Consider the following 27,326-nt stretch of genomic DNA (forward strand, 5'->3'; position numbering starts at 1 on the left):
TCAACTCTTGTTTGGACTGTTCAGAGTATGATAAAAGAGATGCAGCTGATATACAGTGTTGAAAGTGGTTTTGTATTCACAAAAAAAAAAAAGTCTCTCTCTAAAATTAATGATCTCTTCCTTTCCAGATGGTGATGTTTCAGTCTAGTGTTTCTGTTACAAAGACTCACAATAACTACAAAGGTATGTGCTATTCATTGTAGTCTAACCTGAATTGTTTTTCCTAAGTATTGAGCTCTCGTCACTTAATAATGAAAGATTTTCTTCCACTGCCATTTCTATTAGTTCACCTGACAATGGATTCTGAAAAGAATCCTAAGCTGCTGCCCAGCAGAACAGAATACATAGATGTATGAGAATCTAAGTCTCCACAATTTTACAGTGAAAGACTGCAAGAGAAAAATGATTACTACGTTTTTTTAATGATATTTCTACATTAAATATGAAAATGACACTTGAAATTGCTAAATGGCAAATTACTGCTGTTTTTGACCCAATTTGAGTATCAGAAATCGATAGCTTTCTGTGAACTCAAGCAATTGTTTTGGTGAATTTGCCCTTGGGAAAAAAAAAAAAAAAAAGATAACACAAAAAAGCCATCCACAAACAGGCCAAAAGAAATCCCAACAGCAATCAACTACCAAAAATAATTAAGCACACAAGGGAATAGACAGCAGGGTCTTGGCAGTGCTATTCTTCTATTGTCTGTCCTGCCAAATAAATTTAGGCTTGAGAGGTTTTGGATTTCTGTCAAATGTTTGGAAACAATCCTGTCCATTTCTACACTGCATCTGATTTTCCATGTTACTAAATAGGGCATAAAATAAAAAAATTCCTGAAATTTGTTAGGGCTTGCAAATTAGAAATGGTGAGAACATAAATGATTTAGTTGCTTCTGAAGGCAATGTTGCCTGAATCAAAAAGAATATTTAAACATACCTGGCAAAAGTAAGTTTCATTTTAAAAGGTTTGATGTAAGTAATCAGTTTTTGAAAGTGGAGCTATCCCTACTAAGATGCAGAATTCATGATGTGCTTTTTTGTATGGAGAGGTTAATATCAAGTTCTTGAACACAGAAGCTCATGCAAAGGTCACGCACACAAAAATAGAGTTACCAGAGACCTTTTGAGCTGCATCCCATAAAACCTGTGATCTTGAAATATGGAAATGCTGCATTTGAATACTACTCCATCAACACTACAATGCTATAATATAAACAAATGTGTAAATTGAGGCTTGCGCTGGACTTGGCAGCCTTCTGGTTAAACAACTTGCCTAGGAATTATTACTGATGTATTTTCGTTAATACTTTGTTTTTTAAGTAATGTCAGAAGTATCACACACGATGGAAAAGGATTCCTTTTAATTACCTTTCTAGAACTAGATAAAGTATTTTGAGTGAGAATAAAATTAAAATTTTGGAAATTAAATGTGTTTCTTAAATTCTTCCCTTCAGCAGATAGTTAGAATGTCACCCAAATGTATGCTTCCATGTATTTATATGAAGTTTTTATTAATACAAGTGCAAATAGGATGCTTCAGCTAAGATTCTGAACACTTGAAAAAACGTATTTGTTGCTGACTTCAGACAATTACATTCAGCATTTAATGATAAGTCAAAGTTAAATATACTTCTGGTTCATTGAATTACTGTAAAAGGGTTGTGGTGAAAATAATCAGTATCATGGAGCATGAGAACAAAAGAGGAAAAGAAGTTTCAGTTGACAAAGGCAAGTGTGGAAAATGAAATCTCTCCTGAACAGCAGTATTGTCAGGTACCCTGGCAAAGAGCAAAGTAAATAGCTTTCCATTTCTGTGAAAGTGGAAAGATGAATAGCTGTTGTTGAGTCAAATACAAAGATTTTCAATTAAAGGAAAGGCTTCAAACATTAAAATGTATTCTTGCAGAGCTAGATATGAAATATCAAACAATTATATCAAAGATCAAGATCTTTTACACACTTTGTGACTAGGCCATTAGTGCCAGAGGTGATTATAAATTCCTTGTTAGATAGACAGATCTAAGACTTGCAGAATGGTTTTGTTGCTGATAGGCAACAAAATATAATAATATAAGCTTTTGAGTAATCAAAGCATTTAAAAATGTTTTTTAACATTTAAGCTCAACTATTTTCTTGTTACAGAAATTTGCACTTTCAAAGTACAGCAAAGGAATATATAAAATATTGGAGGAATATAAAGTTTAACCCCTTCCATAGTTCCATGACAGATTTAAAATCCTCTTGTCCCTTTTAAAATCATTGCTGTTTTATATTTTCCAACTTCACCAAGGAGTTTTAGAACAGAGTAATCTCTAAGTATCTGGCTTGGAGGGCACCTAGATTTCTGTGCCTCAGCTGAAGTGAGGCCTGCATGTTCTTAGTGATCTTTATTAAATAACTTTTCAAAGTTAATTAAAAACAACTTTTGTTTGTTTGTTTTTATAGAATAGTTCTCTAGTCAGAACATGAAGAACTACATTCCAATAGCTTACTGACAGTTAATTATAAATTTGAAATGTCGTTAATACATCAGAAGACTTTCATAATATTTTATATATTGTTTATTATGCAGATGGATTCCTTAAACTTTGTTATTTCTGTTTGCTTTTGAGACCTGAATATAACCTTAATGTATACATCTCAATTTAAACAATTCAATATAAACATTCTTGAAAGAAATAAAATATTTTATAACAGTGCTGACCTTTATACAGGTGAAGCAAAATCAGAAAATGCTGTATGACTTTAAGTAATCTAGGAAACTATACAATACATTTCATGTCATGGCTGTTAGGTTTTGATTTAAGATTGCTTTGTCTTGCCAGCAATGTAAAAGGCAGATGAATAATGATGAATGGGCTATGATGTGATTCAGAATTAATGGCAATTCAGCTGAAAACTTTAATTAGTATGGTACATAAACAAGTTTATCTGCCACTGAAGTGCTAACCTTCTAATTTTAGGTATAGGTGGATAACTTAAGGAATGGCAACACAGTCCAGAAGCAAGGATATTTGTATCCTTGTCATGTGACAGAACACCTATAAATGTAATTGAAATATATGATCCATTTGGCATTGATGCACATACCTAATTGTGATGGTGCAGCAGAATGAACGATGTGACATTTTGCTCATTTTCCTCTGTTGCAGCTTGTACAATTTCTCAAGAGTAAATGACCTTACAGTATTATATAATGTAGACTTGACCCTGACAGTTATGGCAGCTCAAAGCGTGAGCACGGAGACAGGAAAACAGTCCGTCTGACAAGTTATATATAACTTAAAGTGAGACAATATCAACTAAAAGTTTCAGTGGCAATCCTTGATGGCATTGACATTGTCTTAAGTCTATATTATAATAGGGTTAATTAAAACTGTACTTTTTTTTCCTCTGGATGCAGGTTTATTAAAAGACACGTAAAGTACAAAATCAGTTTTTACTAATATATTGTGTGAATTGAAGCAATTGTCAATATGATAAAAAAGTATTTATTTTCCAATATATTAATATAACTGCATTTTAGTGACTCATACTCCTTACAGTCTAGACTATGTTCTAATGAACTAATTTCTCCATCTAGGTGATACTAGATATAAAAGTGTTTGTGTGCAGTGTTGTCATGCCTCTTAATACATATTTTAAAACTTCATGCTTACATAAGATCTAGACACTTTACATTTACCTACATTTCATATGTAGATAGTAGAGCTGTTTTTGTACTGTACCATAGATCCACACAAGTTTTTGCATTTCCACAAATATAATGAAGCTTCTACTTTCCACTTTTTCTGTAGATGTTTTATTACATATCCATATATGGTCTGGATGTGCCTCAAGCTTACTAATTCCCATGCGTGGTATGTTAGCTAACAGATAGAATTTTATCCAGCCACTTGCACACTGTTTAACCTCAGTAGAGTCAGGAGGAAAATACAAAGAAACAGTGGAAACAAAAAGCACACAGAATTATGGAAACGACTAGAAGATCAATCCTCATTTACCATTGTGAGTAAAACAGACAACATGGGGAAAATTAACTCATTGTTAACTCATTCTCAATTAAAATAGAATTATTTTAATTGAATTATTGGTTCATTTAGAGAGAAAAATGAAAGCAAACACTAAAAGAACACCTTCCCTTCTCTCCTTCACAGGTGCGCCTTCACTCCCTTCTCCCCTCACTGCCAATCAGTGTAGAGAACAGAGGACTGAGTGAATTGATGAGTGTATATAGTGGTTTCAGTTTACCACTCTTTCCTCTTCACACTTTTCCTCTGCTTTAGTGTGGACTTTCCCTACCGTTCCTCTTTCAGCGTGGCCTTTATATCCAGAGCCTTGCTCAAGCAGAGAATGATAACAGTACTGAAAACATTTACTGCCTTGCTAAGGCAGATAATGACCACAAATCTCTCTCAAACTGTGTGCTCAGAGAGTTGATGGCAGACACCTGGTCCAACAGCTGAAAGCCAATTGAGCATGCACAAATACCAGGACTACGAGTCAATCATTTTATATCATAAAGAGTAAGCAGCCCAAAAGCTTGTTCAGCTCTTCATTTGTGCTGAGTGAATGTGAGATGGAGCAAGTAGGGTTGCCTGTTGACGTTATGCTGCTGAGATCACTTACATCTTAATGTCAGGAGATTGATTAGTTCTTGGTAAGTTGCTAATAGTTTGTTAAAGCTGTGTTAAATTTTGCTAAGATTATTTCTTATATTGGTTGTACTCATATCATCCTTTGTGTATAAGTTGCTGGCTGAGTCTGGAATTAGGAATATATTAATTTGTACCTAGGTTCCTTATTTTTGTGATTGCATGAGTTTAGAAAGCAAGGTGGTCTGCTCTGTACGTTGTGAGTCAATGGGAGTCTCCTGTATGAGCATGTTTAACCCTACCCTCTATGTAGTAAGTGATCAAGTATATTATGCTATTTTGAATCAGAAGGTGCTGTCTTACTTATGATTAAGTTTTGTTAAATAATTAGATCATGTAAATAAGTATTTTGCTGCTCATCTCTAAGTGTGGATATCTGCCATGGTGTTTGGAACATCTCCTGTCCTCTAACCTTGCTGTTCAGTCTGTTTCTCGCTTTCTGTTCCATTCTCCCCTTTCTGTCTCATGCTTCTTACCTTTTTTAAAAAGTATTTTTTTCTGCAGAGTTATTACTTGGTTGGTGGACTCAGCTGTATAGGGTACTGTCTGTAAACTTCTCTGGAACTGGCTTGAATGGACTTTGTGTGGAATCTCCTTCTCATGGAGGCCATATAGCAGTCCTCTTTGCTTTTAGCACCCTGGAACGTATTCTCAGTATGCTACTGTGGATTGCTAAGCATGGAATTAAATACACAAAAACCGTAGACTTATTTCTACTCAATATGTGATCCAATACATAATCTCAGAGGACACCTATGTTGTTAAGCCTTAAAGTACAGAGAGAAGGTGATGAAGTTTCCTTTTATATATAGTATATACTGTTTGAATCACTAATACAGAACAAAAAGCCATGAAATTGATTTGTTCTGCTTAAATTTAATGAAGTTCTTATAGTTTCTAACATGGAAGAATGCCTTAGCTGAAAGTCTGTGCTGTGTTACAAGTCAACTATTTTCAGCCTGACTTGATTAAGTTTAAGAGTAATCCTTTTGTCTTTATCTCTTTTAAATCAGCAAAGTAGAACTTCTGTTTAATTTTCAGTTCACTATATTCAAGAGAGACTAGAATTAGGACTTTAGCTTCTTTGGGTAGCTTAGGAATCTATTTTGTAAACAAATGGGCGTTGCAAAGATGAAATAGTCTCTTTATTTTGATAGTAGTGCATTACTTATGTCTTTAGCAACATACATAGCTGTTACTTCTCCAAGAAGGATTTTAATTTTAAAACATAAATTCCATAGGCTCTTTATTTTTCCCCTGGGAGGACAACTTAATAATTTGGCTGACTATCTAATTAAGAAAAAGTAAGTAGTCAACTTATTAAATCTATATTTTCCAGGTATTAGGGTCATTTTTTAATTTTTTATTATTTTGCATGACCATAATGTTTATTTTTATTGAAATAACTAGCAGTGTGAGCTGACAAGACTTGTAAGGATAGTCAGTCATTGTTGGCCTCCATCATTACATGGAGTGATAGAGTACACACTACTGGTGTTTTTCTCCTGAGAACATCAGATTAAAATTATTACCAATGAGTGAAACTCTGACCTTATCAACTACATTGCCCATGTTATTAGCAAGAAACAGCTTATTAAACTATTATAAATGATGTTCTCTGTTCTATAAAGACTATTTCAGGTCCACTGTTTTTACTGGGAAGCTGTTAGTTCAGAAACATTTCTTGGGTTACTGCCTTATGTAGCTTTTTCTTATAATTTCTTAATACCAAATTCCAAACTAGTGCCTAAAAATTTGTAATTATGGTATATGTACTATAATGCATTTAAAAGCTCTTGCATATCTAAGCCATTAGCCACTAGGAGCAAGATATCTCGTGACGTGTTTCTCTGTAGGAATAGTGACTGCCTGGGAATTGTAAGCTACTAGCTGCTTTTACTGTGTTGTCCATTTATAATCTCCTTTCTCATCAATAAACTATCCAGCTCTGTACATCTGTCTAATATCAGTTGGTATAGAAAGGGTGGATGAGATGTGCAGTCGGCAAATATTGCATAAGACTGCAGATCAGCAAATGGGAACTGTGTAAAACTGTAGCAATTGCTGGTGTCGTGTTTTTTCTGTTATCAATATTCGTTGTCATAACATCATGTATTAGACTGGGAGTTAAGGAATTCAGTGTTCCAGTTCCATGGATTGTCAATAGTTCCAGGTATATCTGTCTCAGGAGAGAAGTATGTACGTACCCCAGAGGACTTCATGTTTTTCTGTTTTCCATTCAGAGGGAAAGATAAAACTGTTGGCCAGTCATGAGATAGCTCTGTTTCTCTTTTGGATCATCACAGCAGTGTGTGTGCTCCCTGACCATCTTGCCTTCAATGTTAGAGTAAAGCCTTTGGTTTTCAGAAACTCTCTCTATAGTATTTCATTATTTCATTTACTATCTTCAATTCTGTTTATATTGTGTTATTTTGCATTCCAATTTCTTATTTAGTAAAATAGTTCTCCTTCTTAGATCGTTGCTACTGTTTTGTTTTTAGGCCCATCTCCCTGTCTTCTCTCCTTTTTCCCTTTTCTCTTTCCTGGGGTGTGGGTTGGTGGGTCCCCCTCACCACATTCATCACAGAACTGAGCAGAACTGTCCCATAAATAGTTGACAACTGGTAAATGCAAACTAGTAGCAAATACATTTGGGCAGACAAATCAAACCCAAAATGCGATACCACATTCCATTTTGTGTTTCCTAAGGGGTACAAACTTTTTGTTCTTCCTTCCCGTTGTTTGTATTCTTCTTGGAAAAGAAAAGATTTTTCAATCCATGTTTAGATCACTTACTACTTATTTGTTCTGCTGAGATATAGCTGATCTTGCTTCACTGAAGAAATGTATCATGATAAATATTAATTAGAAGGTTAACCAGAGCATCAAGGTTTCTGTTCCCCCAACACTATAATTATAAAGGTTTATAAAAGGCTTTTTATGTTCATTTGTGTCAATTCCATGGAAAGTGGAATGTGTCTTGGACAGTGAAGAAATGCATGATGGCAGTAGAAGAGTGGAGTTCAGGATGACTGTAACTCCAGTGTTCTAGATGAAGTGAAGCTGCTCTAGCTAGCTGCCTATACAACTTAAAAGTTGCATATTTCCACCAAAGAATTTCAGGCATATCATGGATTTTTACCATTATTTGTATTTTATCTGATTTAATATTCAGTATTTTTAAAATGTAGACATGCAAAAGCCAGAGGTGTTCTTGATTTTTATTTTATCAAGTGTTTCTTCAATGTCAAAGCTGAAAGTTTCAACATAGAGTTCTAATGTCATTTTAAAAGGTAAAAGTGTAAACCTTCAAATGAGATTCTAATACATTTTGTGTGTTTCTGTGCTGATATTTACTGCTTTTCCTTTTTATCAACCTACTTCTTAGCATGCTGTCTCTGAGAGAATTAAATATCATTCCTGTTGCATTTTACCTACCGCAATCTTCAGAAGCCTGTTCTCTGATGTTATTTTCTTAGTCATAGTTATGTGAAACGTTTTCTTCTTAGTATTCTCATTTCTTTATGGATTTTATATTTATACATGTCCTTTTTTCCCCTCTATGATTCTCAAGTAGTTTGGGGTTTGTTTGGGAGAGAGGTGGAAGGCTTCTCTTTTAACAGCAAGCCTGCTAGACAAATAGAAGAAGACTTCAGAGCTGTAATTTTTATAATGGCTGTTTTCTTGAGCTTGCTATAACAGAAATAGCTTACTCTAGTTGTAGTAGATAAATCACTGTGGGGGAAAGCTACTCTGATTCTTAGATTTTTATATCAGCTGAGTTGTCCCCTTTGGTGTTTTAATTTAATGAAAGTAGTTAATTGATGCAGAAATAGCCTGGCAACATCCAGGCAGCACTATTATTTTTGAATGTCTGAGACAGACCTGAAGTATGATTTCTTTTAACTTTGAAGTCTAACATAAACTTGATTATAAAACCTGAGTCTGCTGGGACAAAATAGTCATCATTTTCTTCCAGTGTTCATTAGTTTTGTTTGCGTCTTCATTATTTTGTTTGTGTCTTCTGGAGGCCTTCCCAGAAGTGCAAGTATCTAAATTGCAGTCCAATCTTGACATTTTAACACATGTTAACAGAAACTTCTGCTTGCACTGTGGCAGACTGAAATCAGCAGAGATCTGTACACTCAGAGATCTGGACAATCCTGGGTGACCTGCTTTTGGATACCTGCAGTCAAAGCTTAAGCAGATGCTTATGGATATTTTTGTGGAGAAGTGCTTTTACGTCATGCCAAGCATTTCTGTCTAATTGCTGTTCTGTATCCTTTAAAAAAAAAAAAATGTGATCACTAACTTAGATAATTAATTTTCTTCATCTGTTTTTTTTTCTATTGGGCTACTATCCTTCCTACTTTGGCTGTGTTTGTATGTAAAATCATCACGTAGCTGAATACATACATCAGTGAAGTTTATCTGATGCTTATTTTTAGCTAAGGTTAAATAACGAACTAGAATTTGGAGAACTGAACAAACACCCACACTGTAAGAATTATTCCACTGTTCTTTCAGAAATGAATAACATCATTGTGCTCTAATAGGGAAATTACATAGTCAAACATTACCTGAATCAGGATGTTCCAGTTCATTGACTGTAAGCTTATTCTATGCTTGAGTGACCGAACAGTCTAGTGCATAATTATGCAGACATGTATAAGATGACCTATATGAAGCCTATTCTGCCTTCTGCATGCGCAGTTTTATATTTTGTCTTTTTCAATGCCAATTTAAAAATAGTTCTGATAGTGTGTAAGTTGATTGTTTTCTAATAATATCTTTTTTTTTTTTTAAAGCAGTAAATGATTTTTGGAATTATATACCATTTTGCACTGAGGCTTTTTGAAGAAGCTGGGCTAGCTAGTATTTGACAAGGAAGATTTCTTTGGCAGTACTGCATTGATTTTTCCCTGTGCAATGAATTTAAATATTAGTACTTTAGAATGCAAGCATTGATAGCTGATGAAATATCCGTATTTACAGGCATCGTTTATCATAATTTCATGCTGTAGTAGTTCACATGTGGAAATTTAACAGGCTTTGGGGGAGAGGAGATGCAAACTGCAAGGGAAAATTTTTAAAATAGTGATGTCTAGTAACTTATTTCAGGAGTGACCGATGGCAAAATGTTGATTATAAGGTAAGAGCAGAAGTAACAGCAGCAGCCTTTTATAGTCCTGCACTCTTCCTGTGAATGTGAATACATTAGAGGAGGGAAGTGGCTGCAACATCAAAGTGAGAGAGAAAGTGATGGAAATGAAGCGTATGCTGCTTTTTCAACTCTGTAAATTAGAGTCTCATCAGCATGAAGGAGAAAGATTCCTGCAGTCTCTGTGGGTTTAAGTTTTTCTACTTTCAAGGAAAACATGTTTTTAGAAAATAACCCTTTTCTTTTTAAAATCATTGATGCTCATATTTCTAATTCACTTTTTTGAAATAGTAAAATAAGTAACAGTCTTACAAATGTAGTCTAACAGATATGCTACTGTGTTTGTGGTGGACTGTGCTACAGATTGCCTGCATTGAAGCAATTAGTGTATTAGGGATTATTCTGGCATTGGAGAAATGTTTTTGAGTTGTTCAGTTTTTCATGCAAGAATTAGGACTTTTTTGTTTGGTTTTGCTATAGAGAAGGTATGAGGGTATTACTCTGTACATCAGAAGTTAGAGAACTTCCACAGAAAGGAGTAGTCTTGGATTCCAGACCATACTTCAAGATCCACGTTATCCAGAGAGATAAGAAGTGGTAGCCTTCAATGTTTTGACTTTCTATTTGGAAAGCATGACACCAGGTTATTTCCTTTGTGTATTCAGTTTAATCCAGAGGCTTCACTTAGCAATTACTGAAGAAACTTGAGTGATTATTTTTTTAATTCCCTTTTTTACAGCTGCAAAAATACTGAACTGTCGGTGGCTTGAAATTATAAGTACATATATAGCTTACTTTTGTCTGAAATAGTTTTTGGAAATTTAAAGATTTTTCTTTTGTCAAAGAAATCTGTTAAGTGCTAAAGAGAAATACCAGGTTATCTACTCTATCAGAATTAGTGACCCATATTGCAACATTACAAAGTTGGTAGCACATCGAAAATATAATTTCAAATTGCAAGTGAACAAATATTTCCTCTAGTAGGCAATTCAGGCACCACCTTTCTTCATGTAGATTACAGATGGAATACTGCAGCAATCAAACTAAGTTTTAATTCTAAAAATACATCAATAAATGTGAGGTTCAAATAAATGTAATAGTCGAGTTTTGTTTCCACACCAGAGGACAGTGACATTAGAATATTTTAGTATTGATGTTGGTTAACTCTTTCTTCAATAAGATGAAAAAGCAAAATTAAATTACTTAGGATAGCAACAATTGCTTGTATTAGGAAAAACTTTCCCTTTGACTGCTAGGTCAAAAAAGTCTTCTCGGATCTCTTTGCTGTGTTCTTCATCTGTCTTTCACAATAACACAGATTCTTTCTGTGAGCTTCATCATGCTGTGTCAATGGGACACGTTGGTGAGAAACAAGGGTTAACTTTTGAGGCTATCTTAAACTAATTATTGTGTAAGTACACTGCAGAGTCAGTGAGGAAAAAAAGACTCACTTCAATAAATAGAATTAGGAGTCATAGGCATGCAGAGCTTTGTCAGGAGCAGCACCTATCTCAGGCTGTGTTTGAGGAAGGTTACACTTGCTGATGGTTTAATTCTTTATTTATTTATTTTACTATAGAGCACTTCTATAGAATGTTTTACCCTTCTTAATGTAATGAATTCTTTCTTGCTGTTCTTGTAGACCGCTTTGTATTTCTAACAATAAGGGTAAATGTCAGAAAGAAAAGGTTAATCCAAGTATTTTAAAAACCATCAGGTTTGGTCTTTAGAATGAAGACTTTTACCTTTGTCTCAGTCACTGCAAGAATCTCACTCTTAAATACTTGGAAAAGAAGCTATGTGAGAATCATAATTTTGACGATTTAAATCTCTTTATACCTTCTTTTTTGTTCCTATTGGTTGTTTGTTACTTGCTCATTAATATTCAGAGCCTAATATATGGATGAAAATGCCAAAAAATGTTAAAGAGCAAAATTACAAATTTTCTAAAGTTTTCTGATAAGGAATCTATAGACTTATCAAAACTGATCAGTCTCTATGTAATTACTTCCAGATATTAATAGCATGAGGACCTGTAATGTAAGTAATTAAGCAGAAGTTAATTTAAGTCAACTTCTATGTTAAGAAGCAGATGTGCTAGTGTATTAGGAACTCATTCTGTCAAAATGCTTCCTATCATGTTTTCTTTTTCCCAATCATCTTTGATTTGCTGAGTATTTGAGCTTGTGGAAACAAGATAGAACTAAGTGATCCAGTTGCAAATTCTTGAAATATGATTTCATTGCTTTTTTGGGAGGCTGTAAAGCTGTAGGACTTTTCCTTTATAACATTATAGTCATAGCTTTTCAGTTTCAGAGCTGTCAGCTGACATCTGGATTTTAGCATATCTAGTTCAGAATTGTAATTTCAGTAACTGGTAAGGATATTTTGAGTTTACAGCCCCTGAACCTCACCAGGTGTTTGATTACTGTAGAAGGTTTAAGAGACTGTAATAAACAATATTCATTTTACCTAATTAGATATCTGCGTGATTTGATATATGTGCCACTGGACTGGCTGATTAAAAATAAATAAATAAAAGGCTCTGAAGTGGGTGGAGATAATTCAAAAGGAGCAACAAAGGAATCATTACAATGAATTGTGAAGACCTGCATTTATCCTTCATTCATTGATGGTATAATTATACTAGATAGTCAAATAGAGAATGATGCTAAATTTTAGGAAAGCCAACTTCCAGCTCTTCAGGATGTTAGTCAGCAAAGCCTCTTGAGGAAACTATCCTCACAAGGGAACAGAGCAGAGATGGGAGACCTTAAGGAAGCTTTCCTTAGGGCTTTCCATCTCCAAGTGTAGGAACTTGGGAGAGGCAGGGAAGAGACCAGTATGGCTGAACCAGGGCCTACTGGCCAAACAAGGAAAGCAAGGAAATCCACAGGCAGTAGAAGCAGGGACAGGTACCATGGGAGTTGTACAGAGATGCTGCTAGGCTGTGTTGGGATGGGCTCAAGAAGGCCAAAGTCCAACTGGAACTGAACTCGGCAACTGGTGCAAAGAAACTGAATCCTGAGCTGTGTCAAGAGAAGTATGGCCAGCAGGTTGAGACAGGTGATCCTGCCCCTCTACTCTCTGCTGGTGAGACCTCACCTGGAGTTGTGTATGCAGGTGAACATCCCTCAGTACAGGAGAGTTGTGGACTTTTTAAAGTATGTCCAGAGGGATGGAACACCTCCCCTGTAAGGACACTGTGAAAGAGCTGTGGCTTTTCTGCCTGGAGAAGACCTGGTAGCAACCTTTCTATATTGAAAGGTGGGTTTTAAGAAAGTAAGGGACAGACTGTTACCTGTGGTGACAGGACATGGGGAAATGGTTTCCAACTAAGGAAGAGGAGATTTAGACTGGGTATAAGGAAGAAGTTGTGTTTTTTTTTGTTTGTTTTTTTTTAATTATTTTTACACTGAGGGTAGTTAGGTGCTGGAACAAATTGCCTAGAGAGGTGATGGCTGCCCTGTCCCTGTAGACTTTCAAGGCCAAGTAGAACCAGGCTCTGAGCAATATGTTCTAGCTGTGGATGTCCCTGATTTTTGTAGGGGAGTTGGATTAGGTGACCTTTAAGGATTCTTTCCAGCTCAAATGTCACCTTATCATAGCATCTTTTGAAGAAGCAATCCCTGTGACTTCATTCTTATTTTTAGTATGGTGGTTACTAGGACTATCCTAAATAAACTGAAGATAAATAATTATTTTTGGGAGGAAGGAGGAGATTTGGATTTGAAAACAGGATCTAGATCATAGCTGAATTATGCTGATGGCATGATTGATTGTTTAACCAGAAAGTTTTCTTTGAGTAGTGTGATATAAAACATGATCTTCACTAAGATAGAATGTGTGATTAAAGGGAGTAAAAAAGAATCCACAGCAAGATATCAGACTTTGAGGAATAATATTTACCTTGACGTAATTTCTTTTCCTTTTACATATTTCTTTCAAAAACACTTCTGACAATACCGTTTGTTTTATGAGTAGTAAATTTTAACATTCATTTTATTTGCTGTTGTTTTAAATCAGGGATGTGTGTAGCATCTGGTAGTAGATATAAAATACAGTAGCATACTGTAGTAGGTATAAAACATGAGTACTTCAGCGTTTTACCAAGAGCTCTGAATTTTTTTTTTAGTATGTTCTCCACAGGGTGTTTTTCAACAAAACTATGTGGTCTGATTGAAAGAAGCAGTAGAACTTTACAGTAAATGAGTATTAGAAAGTAGTGGATAAATGTGTGAACCTTCAGGCAAAGGAGTTTGTGAAAGGCTCTTTGGATATCTGTGATCTGCTGACGTTACCCTCCTTGCATTGTATCACTGAAGTTGAACAACTGGGAGCACCTGGATCACCCTCTTCATGTATGTAAGATCTAGGGAAAAGTCACCTCGGGAACATTAGCTAGCATGTGTTGTTTATCAGATTTAAGAAAAAAAGAAGAAAATCCAATAGTTGTGAAGCTCAGACTACACTCTGAACTTCATTCTCATCATTGATTTAGTAAATGATTAGTTGTAAATTTAGTGTTTACAGTTTATTCCTGTCAGTTGTTAAGTCATGTATGTTTAAAAGCCTTTAATATTAGTAAACATTCTTAAAATATAAACTCTAAAATAATGGTTTGCTTTTGTTTCTAATTCTGGTTTTGTTTTTAGTTCTACTGCAGTACTATGTATAAATAAAAAGGATTGAGTATTCTTCCTATTACTTCATTTTTAGGAATACTTTATTAAGCCTGTTTCTTTTCTTTGCAGCTGCTTGTTATTCTTTGAAGTTGCATCTCCTCAGGCTATTCAATATTTTCTATTGACTCTTCTCACTTTAATTTAATTACTTTTTCTGAGGCTTTAAAGAAATGGAGAGTATTCTGTCTATACAGACTGTTCTGAATTATATTTGTTGCTTGACCTTTAAATATTAAAAGATGAGCAGAAGTGTCTTGAAATAGATTGAAGCATTGGATCCGTGAATCTTCTTTTTGAAGCCATTAAAAATGTATATTCTTCTTGAAGTAAGGTTGCTGTTGCATGCAGAAGCTATGAATAAAATCAATAGTAAACAGCAGATTTTGTTATAACAAATGGGAATACTTGTAGTTGTATATAGTTTCTGCAAGTGAAACAAAACGAAGGGGAGGACATAAAATTGCTTAGAGATAATACAGGAATTCTCTAGTAGTTCTTTTTTGAAGAAACTGCACATCAGTCAATGTGACTATCATTGTCATGAGTTTTTATTGTAGAATTAAAATAAATATTTAACTCTTTCCTCTTAACTATCATTGTACTGTTTAAAGGTGAGGAAGGTGTTGTTTGTCAGGTTAAGTTACGCCTGCATTTTTTTTCTTGCTGACTAATTTTCCTTTGTACATTGTTGTATTTTCCAAAATGGCTCACTTCTATGGTTGTGTCAACAGTTTACAGGTCAGTTTGACCAGGTTCCATGACTGATGGGGTGGGGGAACCCGTGGACATGCACTTGAGGAAAAGGGAAGGGGGAAAAAGGGCCTGAAAAATCAAAACAGTGGCAATGATCTGAGGAGGAAAATTTAGTTAATAAGATGGCAGAATGCGAAAGAGAAATATAATTGAAATTGAAGCTAATAAATCCAAGAAAGTGAGAGAGAATCCAAAGAGAGTGTCCAAAATGGAAGGCCTTATTCTAAAATTGAAAGTGATATGGCTGGGAAGCATGCACTGCTGAGGTGAGCAGTGAGAAAAAGAGGCAGTCTCGGGACTTGCATGCAATTTTATCTTTCTCTCTGAGTGGGAAAGGAGCACAAAGTCCTTGGGGGTATGTAGTTCTCTTCTGAGAACCAGCTACCTGAAAATTTAGCAGTCCATGGAACTGAAGCATTAACTCTTTAACTTCCAGTGTCTTACATGATGCTACGATGTGGAATACCAATAACAAAAATCATAAAACCATGTCAGAGTGCCTTTGACTTATCATATTAAAATACTAATTTAGTGTTTCTTGTTTTTACAATACTAACCGTATATGTCAGCGTAAACTGAATATGCTCATCCAACATAAAAACACACAGGCATCCTCAGTGTGCCCTTAATATATTTAAAATGGGCAGTTTGGATGTTCTAAATGCGTATTATAAATAACAGTTCTGCATTTTTTCTATAAATCTTTTCATCTCTCTGCTAGCATTTGTAATATTAATTAATATGTAAATGTGAAGCATTCCTTTAAAAAAAATTAAAACAGCTTTACAATAATTACTCAGTTTGCAGATTTATAATACAGTATAATAAATACTCAGTTTTCTTCTTGATTTTGTATGTTTGAATACATATCATCAGTCTGTATGGATGGTGAGTTAAGTTGAGAACTGGCTAACTGGCAGAGCTCAGAGGGTTGTGATCAGTGGCACAGAGTCCAGTTGGAGGCCTGTATTTAGCGGTATTCCTCAGGGGGTGGTGCTGGGTCTGGTCCTGTTCAACATCTTCAATGACCTTGATGAGGGAATGAAGTCCACCCTTGGCAAGTTTGCTGAAGATATAAAGCTGGGAGGAATGGATGATGCGCTGGAAGGCTGTGCTGCCATTCAGTGAGAGCTGGACAGGCTGGAGAGTTAGACAGAAAGGAACCAGATGAGGTTCAACAAGAGCCTCATCTGGTTCAAGTGTGTTCTCAAGTGTGTTGAGTCTTTCACCTAGGGAGGAATAACTAAATGCGCCAGTACAGGTTGGGGGATGACCAGCTGGAGAGGAGCTCTGAGGAGAGGAACTTCGGTGTCCTGGTGGATGACAGTCTTGCCGTGAGCCAGCAGTGTGCCTTGGTGGCCAAGAAGGACAATGGTATCCTGGGGTGCATTAAAAAGAGCATGACCAGCAGGTCAAAGGAGGTGATCCTCCCCCTCTACTCTGCCCTGGTGAGGCCTCACCTGGGGTATTTTGTTTAGTTCTGGGCCATTTGGTACAAAAGAGACAGGGATCTCTTCAAAAGAGTCCAGCAGAGGGCTACAAAGAGGATAAGGGGTGTGTAACTCCTCTCTTATTTGGAAAGGCTGAGAGACCTGGTTCTGTTCAGCCTTGAGAAAAGAAGACTCGGGGGGAATTTATTCCACATCTATAAATATCTAAGGAGTGGGAGGCAAAGGGATGAGGCTAGACTCTTCTCAGCAGTATGTGGTGATAGGACAGGGGGAAATGACCATTAACTAATGCATAGGAAGTTCCCCACAAATGCGTGTGGGAAATTTTTCACCATGAGTGTGACAGAGCACTGGAACTGGTTACATATAGAGATTGTGGAGTTTCCTTCTCTGGGCCTGTATGCCTACCAATGCAACCTGTTCCAGGGAGCCTGCTTTGGCTGGGGCTTGGACTTGATCTCTAGAGGTCCCTTCCAACCCTATACAATTCTGTGAAAGTCTGCCAAAATATGTGGCATGGGAGAGCGGTGAAAGCAATCTGTTTAGTAGGCTTAGTATTATTAAGTATTTGAAGATATCCTGTGTTGTCTTAAGTATTTTCTGTGAAGTCTTAATATAACAAGATTGCCTATTTTTAAAAACTAACAATTTTGCAAGTTAAAGCACAAGTGTACAGTTCCCTAATCATCAACAGAGGCTTCAAGTTATACTTCTCTTTATGTCCTTACACAAGCTTCTAGTTGCCTTGTTGATTCATAATAACAAGCGAATTTCTTAAAAAAAAAAAAAAAAAAAGGCTTTTTTCCTCTCCATTTGTTTTCTTTTTTTTTTCCTTTATGGTGCACTTAGGAAGCAACTAGAGATGCTAGTGCTGTGAAGTTAACTACTATTTTAACAATTAGTGTATGATCTTACGAATTTATAGTATAGCCAAAGAGCTAAAAATACATATTGGAGTTAATTTGCCCATAGCTTCATGATTACTTAGGGAAGCTTTGTGGATTCTGCTAGCTTTGGATCTTAAAAATTCAAGTTGATATATTCATGGTAGTGTTTAAAGAGTGCATTTCACTGTAGCTGGTTCCCAAAGGAATAATTAATATCTCAGCTTAGATCATCTTGGCAGGTGAAATCCTGTTTCTCACATGGCATCTTTGGCTATTACTTTGTGCATGTGTTAAGGGAGCAAAAGGTTCATCAGTTGCAATGTCTGGCATGTGTGACTGATGCCTTAGGGACTTAAAAGACAACACTGGGGAAACCTGTGCTCCGTCTCTGGTTACAAGCTTTCAAATTGTTAATGGTCTCATTAGGTGTACACAGAATGCATGACTTGTTAATTTTGGCCTCTCTTATGTGAAATTGCCTGCATTAAAAATCCAAAGGTGTTTTTTAGTGAGGAGTTGTTTAGGTTTCGTTTGTTGGTTTGTTTTGGTTTTATTTTTGTTGAGGTGGTGAGGAAGGCATAAAACCCTCCACCTGGGAACTCTTCCCTCCAGAGAAGACAATGTGTTTATATATTTTGGGAAACTCTTATGTTGCTTTCATAACAAATCAATATGAGGAGTTTCCAGCACTAGAAGCTATTTTTTTATATTTTTTATCATTTTCAGTTATTAACAAATTTGGACTTTCTGGTCAAAGAAATGTAATGCACTCTAATGAGTGTGCATCTGACAATAAATGAAGGCTGTTTACACTGTTCATTTAGACTTTTTTTTTTTCATATGAGCATTCTGAAGGTGTCTCCAAACAAAAAACACCACTGCATTTCTTTTCTGTTTCTGTGTAGAAAACAATATTGTTTTGGAATACCACAGATACGTGCTTTCTTAAATTAAATTAGTCAAAAGTGTCTCGGTCGAGTTCTCAATGTAGAGATTACATCAATTAAGGTTTTAATATGAGAAGTAAAATAATTATCTTTTTAGGGTCTCCAGCTATCTCAAGTAGATTAATTTTCTTCCTTTTTCTCATGAAGTACATAGGGATGATGAATTTAGCTGTGTGATTCCAGAATAATCTGTATCTGATAATTTAGATTTTTTTAAGGCCTAGTTTTAAGTCACTCTATGTTGTTTTAAGTTTTAAGTAATTCTATGTTGTATTTCCCAACCGTGTGCACTCAGAGTGGCTGCTGGGGGGAAAATGAAGTTATTCTAATGCAGTATCATTGATTTATTTTCTGTGTTAAAATGCAATACTAGGAGAACGTATGTGAGTACTGTTGTGTTTCCTGTATGCATCAATGCTCTTGTCTAAAGGAAGCCTATGCAAGAATCTTCCTCCTTGTTTTTTTGAATCAGCCTGTGCTGAGTGATGAGTTCTTACAGCACTGAAACAGCTCAAGGAATGGATCCATCCTGTGTGCTACTATCAAAAAAGCTATTTTTTGCAAATGTGAAGCAGTAATCAGACAATGCAACTAGTTATGGAAAGGATTGAGGTTCCAGGGGCTAAAAGAAAAAAAGTCAAGTAGCAATATTACAATAGTGTGATATGCCTTTATAATAGATGCATAATATATATGTAAACCAAATCATTTTAAACCATTTTAAATCATTTTATGGTTGGACTAGATGATCTTGTAGGTCCTTTCCAACCTAATGAACCTATAAACTGTTGGTGTTTTTTTGCAGCAGTTGTTAGTGGCTAACTTTCTAGAAGATTTATAGGTTAGAGAGCATCTGTTGAAATAAGTGTAGGAGACAAAGTATGTGAAAAAGATGAAATATGATCTTTTCTTGATAGTTTTGTTAATTTTTTGTAGATAAATTGATCTTCAACAAAAAGTAGTGGAGTTTCATTTGATTATTAAAATTGTTCAGAATGAAAAGATACTGTTGAAGAAATCCTTTACTGGTCTCAATCAGCTTCTGAAAGCATGAGTAAGAGGTATATGGTTGTACTGTTAGTATTTCCTGATTAGTCTTGCTAGACAGCAGGATAATGCATTAGGCATTAATTAAACTGATTCTTCTCTTCTTTTTTTTTTTTTTTTTCTCCACCTTGTATGTAAAGGTAGAAAATATGTTAATGTCTCCTGTTCTGGACAGGATCTTTGGTTCTCCTTTTTTGTCCTTCTCTTGTTTCAATCGAGCAAGGATTCCCAAGCATAAAATGAGACTCTGAAGTAGGAGCTGTGTGATTAACTCAGTATTTCAACATTACCTAGTTTACTGACAAAGGTTAGTTCAAGGAACTCATCCTGTCTTCCTGTTGTTAGAGTGGCCCACAGCATACTTGTCTTGCTTTTTGTCTTCAGCCTTCTGTAACTCTTAGTATTTATTATAAGCTTAATTATTAAGAATACATTTGTCACTTTGCTGTTAGTCCTAGTTATTATCTTGATCCTGAAGAGAATGCATTCTGAACCAGGGCGAGTAGATTAATTAAGCAGAGTCATAAATGATGTGAATAATAGGAACTAAATTTTTAAAAAATCTTTAACTGTATGCAGGACTACTAACTAATTTGTACTGATGCATTTAAACAGTTATAACTCAACATTTTAGTTGTTTAAAACAATCTGATCCGTTTGTTCACTTACATGAATGATACTGGAATTTCTGAGAACTTATTGTAATCTGGTGCATTGCTATGTAGGCCTGAACCACAGAAAACTGGCTTGAATAAACAACTAAGAACGAAGGACAACCAATGAGATAGTACAAATGATTTAGAAAGAACAACAAAGCAAACTAATAGTGATAATGTTGCCCCAGGAAACTGTTTGAAATTCGCATTCCCTAAAAAGATCTGTCAATATTACGTATTTCAAAATGTTTATCTTGAGACTAGGAACTTAGCTAAAAACGATAAAGGGAAAAAAAATCTCAATACCAGTAGAGTGGAGTGAGGAAAAATCCTTTACGAGGGAAGCTGAGCTCATTACTGTTGCAACAAGTATCATAAGTGTAATCATCATACAGTTGTGTGACTGCATTGATTCTCTCAGACAGAGGTTATTTGTTATTACAGTCCTAAGATTTTTGTTTTCCAAGTGCAGTAAAACTTTGGAACTTGTCTGAGTAATACAGAACAATATGATTTTAAATTCCTGGTTGTCTTAGTGAGGTTGCTTTATTTCTCAGCCTTTAACGAAGATGCTTTTTTCACTTCACCTTTCTAGAAGGGTCAGATCATTTCATACCATGTGGGGCTTCCTAATACTTCTTTACCATTGTGCCATACAGCAACAAGGAGCAAAACCTCTTTTGGAAGTGACTGTACGTTCATAAAAATTAAAATACTCTTATACCATGACATCTGAATGAAATATGACAAGGGCTATTACCTTTTCTTTTGGTGGTTCACTCTCTGTGGATAAAAGAGGAGGTCTTTTTTTTTTGCGTTACTTTTTATCCAGTGCCAGTTCAGTAGTGGAGAATTAGAAAAGATCAAGCAGATTGAAACCACTGCTTTAATTAAAGTCCAATTATTTTAACATAATCACAACCATAAACTAATCTACTGGCTATATATTTTATTATCTTTACTATATACTGTATTCTGTCTCTGTGCCTCAGATCAAAACATAAGGATGGTTTTTGTGTGTTCTGTGGTAAGAATTTTCAATGTTTTAGGAACTGGGTTTCTTTTCCCCCATCTCTGATAGAGGAAAACTCAATTTCTGTTTTATATGAAAAGCCACACTTTTAAAAGGCTCAACATTTGAAGAGAAACAAATTGAAAGCTGTTCTTTGCGGCAGTACTCTCCATCAAATTATAATGACCATCTATGTTTCTATTAAAAGTTCCATCTCAATACCTTGTACTTTAAATGTGAATGTAAATTCTTGTTTACAAGAAGGCATAAATTTAAATTCCTCCTATATCTACTGTAATCATTTTTACTATAGCATTGGTCAAATCATAAACTTCCTTTGGTAGTTTCAAAAACAACATTTATCCAGATCCAAAACTTCAGTTTCAATAATGTCAGATATATTACTTGTAAAAGTATTAATCATATATGAAATATATTGTCTGTTTAATATATAATATTATTGACTTAATATTTACAACTACCTGCAGCAACTTTAAATGGCATCCAGCCACACAGATGATGATATTTTTAGGCACCTGTTTAAATAAAAAAAAAATTAAGAATGGCTTTTTAATAGCTTTATAAAGCTAAAAAAAATAGCCTTTGTGGAATAAAATTGTTTTTCTGTTTTAAAAAGTACTGTAAGAGCTTAAACACTTATATATTAGTAACCTTTTGATTAAGAATGTTATTTGAATGATTAAAAAAGATTGCAATTCAGTATTTGAATAAGATGACTTTGGTCTTATTGGTCTTATTATTTGGTCTTAAGAACTGAGAATAACTTCATAAAAGTCTAAAATAAAATTATACTTACTGATGTGTTATTCCACAAATGTATTTGTATTTTCTATTATCATTTATCAACTAATATCTTTTTATTCTAGCTTAATTCTGTATTTGTAACACGAGTATTTTGCCATGCTAGGCAATATAATAGTTATAGTATATATATATATATATATTATATTATACTATATATACACTAATATAGTTATTTTGGAATTAAAAGTAATATTTTTCACAATGATAATCTTTTGATAGAATTAATTGTATATTATAACTAGTTTATGCGATCTACAAATCTTTAGAGAAAACAAGTTGATGTATTAATGCATTAAACTTAATGCATTAATGTATTTGTCGCAGCATTTTAAAAAATGTTGCCCAATTAAGAATGGGATTCCACTTTACATAACCATTTACAGTGTTATGATCTTTTATGTGAATTCTGCCTCATAACATGCATTAGCTTCAGTGTAAGGTTCACTGCCACATAACAACATCCAACAGCAAGGGGAGCTCTAAGACAATCTGGAGTAAACTGAGAAACTTCTGAAAGATTACAGATACTGTCAGTAAAATATGGAACTTGGATACTAGGTTTGGAATCAGGGAGGGACCTAGCTGTTTTTCTCCAGAAGTGAAGCAGCCAGAATTGTTTAGAGAAGAAAAATGTGTAGGAAATACAGAAGCAGCTAAGTGACTAAGTAGAAATGGTCCAAGCACTTATCAAGCTTAAAATATGAGACATGCCAAATAGTGACAAAACTCCTAGATATGATATACTGTGTAGAAAGTTCTTATAAGTAGTAAAACAGATGTGAATTTATCTATCCAATATATATAACAGCACTTATAAATTACAAATTTAATTTTCCTTCAAGTTTAAGTTTGAAGAAAAGGCTGTATGAGGGGGTGTTACACTGACTTTTTCACTCAAAAGAAAAAAATTAATGTTGGATCACTTTATATACCTAGAATTAAACTTACATAAGCATGCTGAACTGATTAATTTTCAGATACTCTCTGTGGTAAGTTTGTGAATGTAACTTCTGAGTAAATAATGAATTTACTATGTAGCAAGTATTTGGTCTGTAACAGCCTGTTAATTATCAATGACATCAAGGTTTTAATAAAAACATCTTAAGAACAGCTTTCATTTTTTGAGGTCTAAATCTAGGATACATGTAAGTGAACTCTGGTGGACTTCTGGATATTAATTATACAGTATTCTTTGCAGTTTTCTAATTTTGAATTTATTTCACTCTACAAAAAAACAGCCCTTCATTTCTAGCTGCTTTTGTGTACTGTAGCGTATGATTCAGTATGTGCATGTTTTCTTATGTTCACCTAACAGCATACTTGTGCATACTAAAATATATGAACAGAGATATTTGCAATGTGACTGTAATAGTAGACAAGATTTGTTTTTGCAAACTATTGCTTTATATACACTCTGGATTAAAAAAGAAATTTTTTTCAGTGCAAATCATAAGCAGTGGATAGGCTATGCCAAGAGCAGAAAAAGAAATATATAGCTGTGCTTGGACCATCATTTAATGCTAATGTTATATTTTTACATCATAGACTTCTTTGTTGCTGGCTTACAACAGATGAATTTTCTGAATTTGATGCAGCTTTGAGATAATAAAATAAAAATATGCAATTAATCTTGTGAAGATTGGCAAAATTAAAGGTTGAGAAGCCTTTTATTATTCAGAACAAAACACAAGTTGTTAGACTGTAGTCTGTGTCAAGTTGTTGTGAAAAGTTGTAGTACACCTTCCCCACAACTCCAGGACTTGGTACTGTCACTTGTTTACTCTTACTCAGACTTGATTGTCTGAGTGGGATGTGTCAAGAACTTTGTATTAGCTTTTGATACTTGAAACACTAAATTAACACTTTTTTTCTCTCAAAATACTATATGTTAGTAGTATTACCAAATTAATTATATGAGTAATGGAACACGTAAATCTATTAAACTTGAAAGGAAGCCTTCATTGAATGTAGTGAAGCGTTCTGGTTAAGGATTAGACTAAATTGAGTTAATAAATGTTTTTCCAATATCTTTGATAGTCCTCCCTACAGAGGACTATCAGATGATGAGTTTTTAGAGAGAAATGCATATTATTGGAGTACATACTAATCATTCTTCTCCAGTTACAAAGGTTATGATAATTGTAATGACATTAGTTGAGCACGCTACCATGTTTTGTATCAAACTTGTACTTTTCATATCATCTGTAATTTTATGTGAGACGATTCTCATAATTTCTTTCAGAAAATTCCCCATAGAAGAACTTTCAATTTATGTAATACTGAAGTAAAAGAGATAAGGTCTTTACAGTATTATCAGTCATTACATGAGGCTAAAAGACTTGATAAAGCAGATGAGTTAGAAATTGGTATGTATTGCCTCCAGAAATTACACACCTTGTGGTGCTTATGTAACTGTTGTTGCAAGTTCTATGTGGGCTATAAAATGTTGTAAATATCATTTTTTTTAACAGCAGTTGTTGCATAAAAAGCAATCTAATACTACCGAATTTAATTTAGCTATTAGCGTTTTCTGACCAAGACTGTGGAACAGATTATAACACACAAGAAAATGCTTAATATGAATTTACCTGGAATTTTGTCACATATTTAAAATCTATATCCCATGAAAGTGATTAGAGTTACGTTGACTTGTTAGTCTCACTTCAAAATGATCAAATATATCTGATGTAAGCATTGGTTCAGTGATAGTGGCCCTAGGTAGGAGAGGTTGCCCTAATTAGCAGGTATTAGTTTGTTGTGTCGCATATTATCCTAATGAGCCATTTTCTCACAGCTAAAATGGTATATATACATCTTGAGGTTATTTTATTTATCTGGGGGTTTCCAATTCTTTTATCTGATCCCATCTGTTTTCAAAACAGGATACTTTTTACATCAGTTCTTGAATTAATCTTTTTCCTTTTTTTTTTTTTCCCACCCTAGTGTAAGCAATTAACTGTAAAGCTATAGACACTACTGCATTCTAGATCCTGAATACTGTCTTTGCTTCATTGGTCCTGGAAAATTCTAGTTTAGATTTGTGTTTTTCTGTTGAGCAAAGTTTCTACTGAGCAGAGTTTCTGGTTCCTACTAACCTTTGTAGCATTCTTATATCCTCTGCATGCAACCTTCAAGTTAGCTGAAATTGTGAGCTTAGGATGTCTCTCCTGCTCTGTTAGATAACTTTCCTAACATCTGTCAAGGGCCAAAGAAGTTCTCATGGCTGCCAACTTAGTGCAGAGTGGCTTTTCAGTCTGAGTGATCCTTAGAGATTTTTTCCAGTAGACTGATTTAACATTCCTCATAAATAGATATAAGCTTACCTCACAAGGTCCTTATTACCAGACATTGCATCAAGAAAAAGTGCAAGATGTAGTTTTATGTAGTTGCTTAGGTGTTGTTTAGAACCTGTTATTAGATTTAAAAATAGAAACACGGGCAAATAAGTTAATATGCTCTGTTTAAGGCAAGCAGTTGAAAGGAAAAGTGATTTTTGATAGAATTGGAAGACAGATAGGAAAGTTATGTCTATAGGCATAGTCTTCCATTGTAGAAAAAATTCCTTAGAGGATTGTTCCAAGGCACAGAGAGCATCAAACATGAAGCTGCTGTCAGCCTCTGAGAATATTCCTAACTTGGCATGAAAATTTTTCTCTTTTTTTTTGTGCTATATGCTAAAGTACTTGCAAAGTCACATGGTGATATTCCATATTATGTGAGTACTGTCTCTCCCCACCCTTAATGGAGAGTTATTTATAAACTGAATTACTGCAGCAATTCCTCTTGATAGAACTAATTCTCAAAAAGATGTTAAGTGTAAAGGATGTGAGACATGGAAGTAGACGTCGTGAGAGCAAAAACCTGGGAACTTTAAACTCACTAAATAAAGCATACAGTTAAACAAACCTGTTTTGCATGTAACATTTATTCACTGGGTAGACTATTGAATGCTGGTGTATTTCTGTGTGTTTAGCTCTGCTTTTCTCTGCAAGGCTACATTTCTGTGTCTAGTTCTGGGGTCCCCAGTACAGGAAGGTTGTAGACTTATTGGAGTTACTCCAGTGCTAGGCCATGAAGGTGGTTAAGGAAGTGAGGCATCTTCCAAATGGGGAGAAGCTGCGAGAGTGAAAAGTGTTCAGCTAGCGGAAGAGTAGGCTATGGAATGATTCTATCAGTATGTTGGTATATTGATGATATACTGAGAACAAATACATATCATTGTTTATCAGTATGAAAATTATGTGACTGGAGGGAATGAAGAAAAGGGAGGCAAATTCTTCTCAGTAGTGCACAAATGGGAAATGAAACAAAGGATGCTACTTTAAAAACTGTAAATTCCAGCTGAGCACAAAAAAGCCTTACATGTTTCTGTATTGTCAGAGTGGTCAAGCAGTAGGACCTGCTATACAGAGAGATTGTGGATTCTCTATCTGTAGCTGAAGTTTCAAAGTATGAAATTACTTTTGTTTTCTTCTAAATTATCTTTTAGTATGTTGTACACCAATTTCCACTTGACTTCCAAAACTGACTTTCCTATACAGTTGACCATCTTATGCTAAACTAGTATCAGTACTACTTTTAGTTAGGCAACTTTCTGAAAAGAAATTGCAAATCATATTTATTTTATCCTATTAAAAACTCTGTACATTGTCATTTTTTTTGCCTTTCTTAAAGTTTTGTGTTCATTGAAAACAGATTATGAAAACTCAGAAACAAACATTATTTTCTTCGTAAGATAATTGTCTTACAGCTACTTAGAAACAAGATGTCTGTTTATAGTTTACAGACATGCATTAGAGCAATGTTGAACAGTTTTCCAAATAAAACAGTGAGTTCCTCTCCTACCACAGGAGAGTTTAGTGGTCTCTCAGATGAGTAAAATAAGTATACACATACTCTTAAGAATGTGAGAATGAAGATATAGTTCCACTAGGTGGTAGGTTTTATTATTTTTCGTTTTGTTCCCTAGTTTTCTGATTCCTTTATTCTATTTTTTTTATTGCCATGGGTATTCTCAGACAACCTCTTAGTTTGCATTTTGCAGCTTGTGTTGACTTTACTAGTGCGAATGTATTCCTCTGCCAATTTACCAGTATGATTGAGACAGACCTGAACCTAAAACTATTTAAAAATAGATTTAATTTATTCAAGATTAAAATACTCTGCACTAGTCAGTGACACTACTTGGGGGAAAAAAAAACAAAACAAAAAACCTATGGATTTAGATATCACAAAGCTGTCTGCC

The sequence above is a fragment of the Cyrtonyx montezumae genome, unplaced genomic scaffold (genome assembly GCF_038088225.1).
Source record: "Cyrtonyx montezumae isolate F1298 unplaced genomic scaffold, pur_monq_1.0 scaffold_2, whole genome shotgun sequence".
Taxonomy (NCBI): Eukaryota; Metazoa; Chordata; class Aves; order Galliformes; family Odontophoridae; genus Cyrtonyx; species Cyrtonyx montezumae.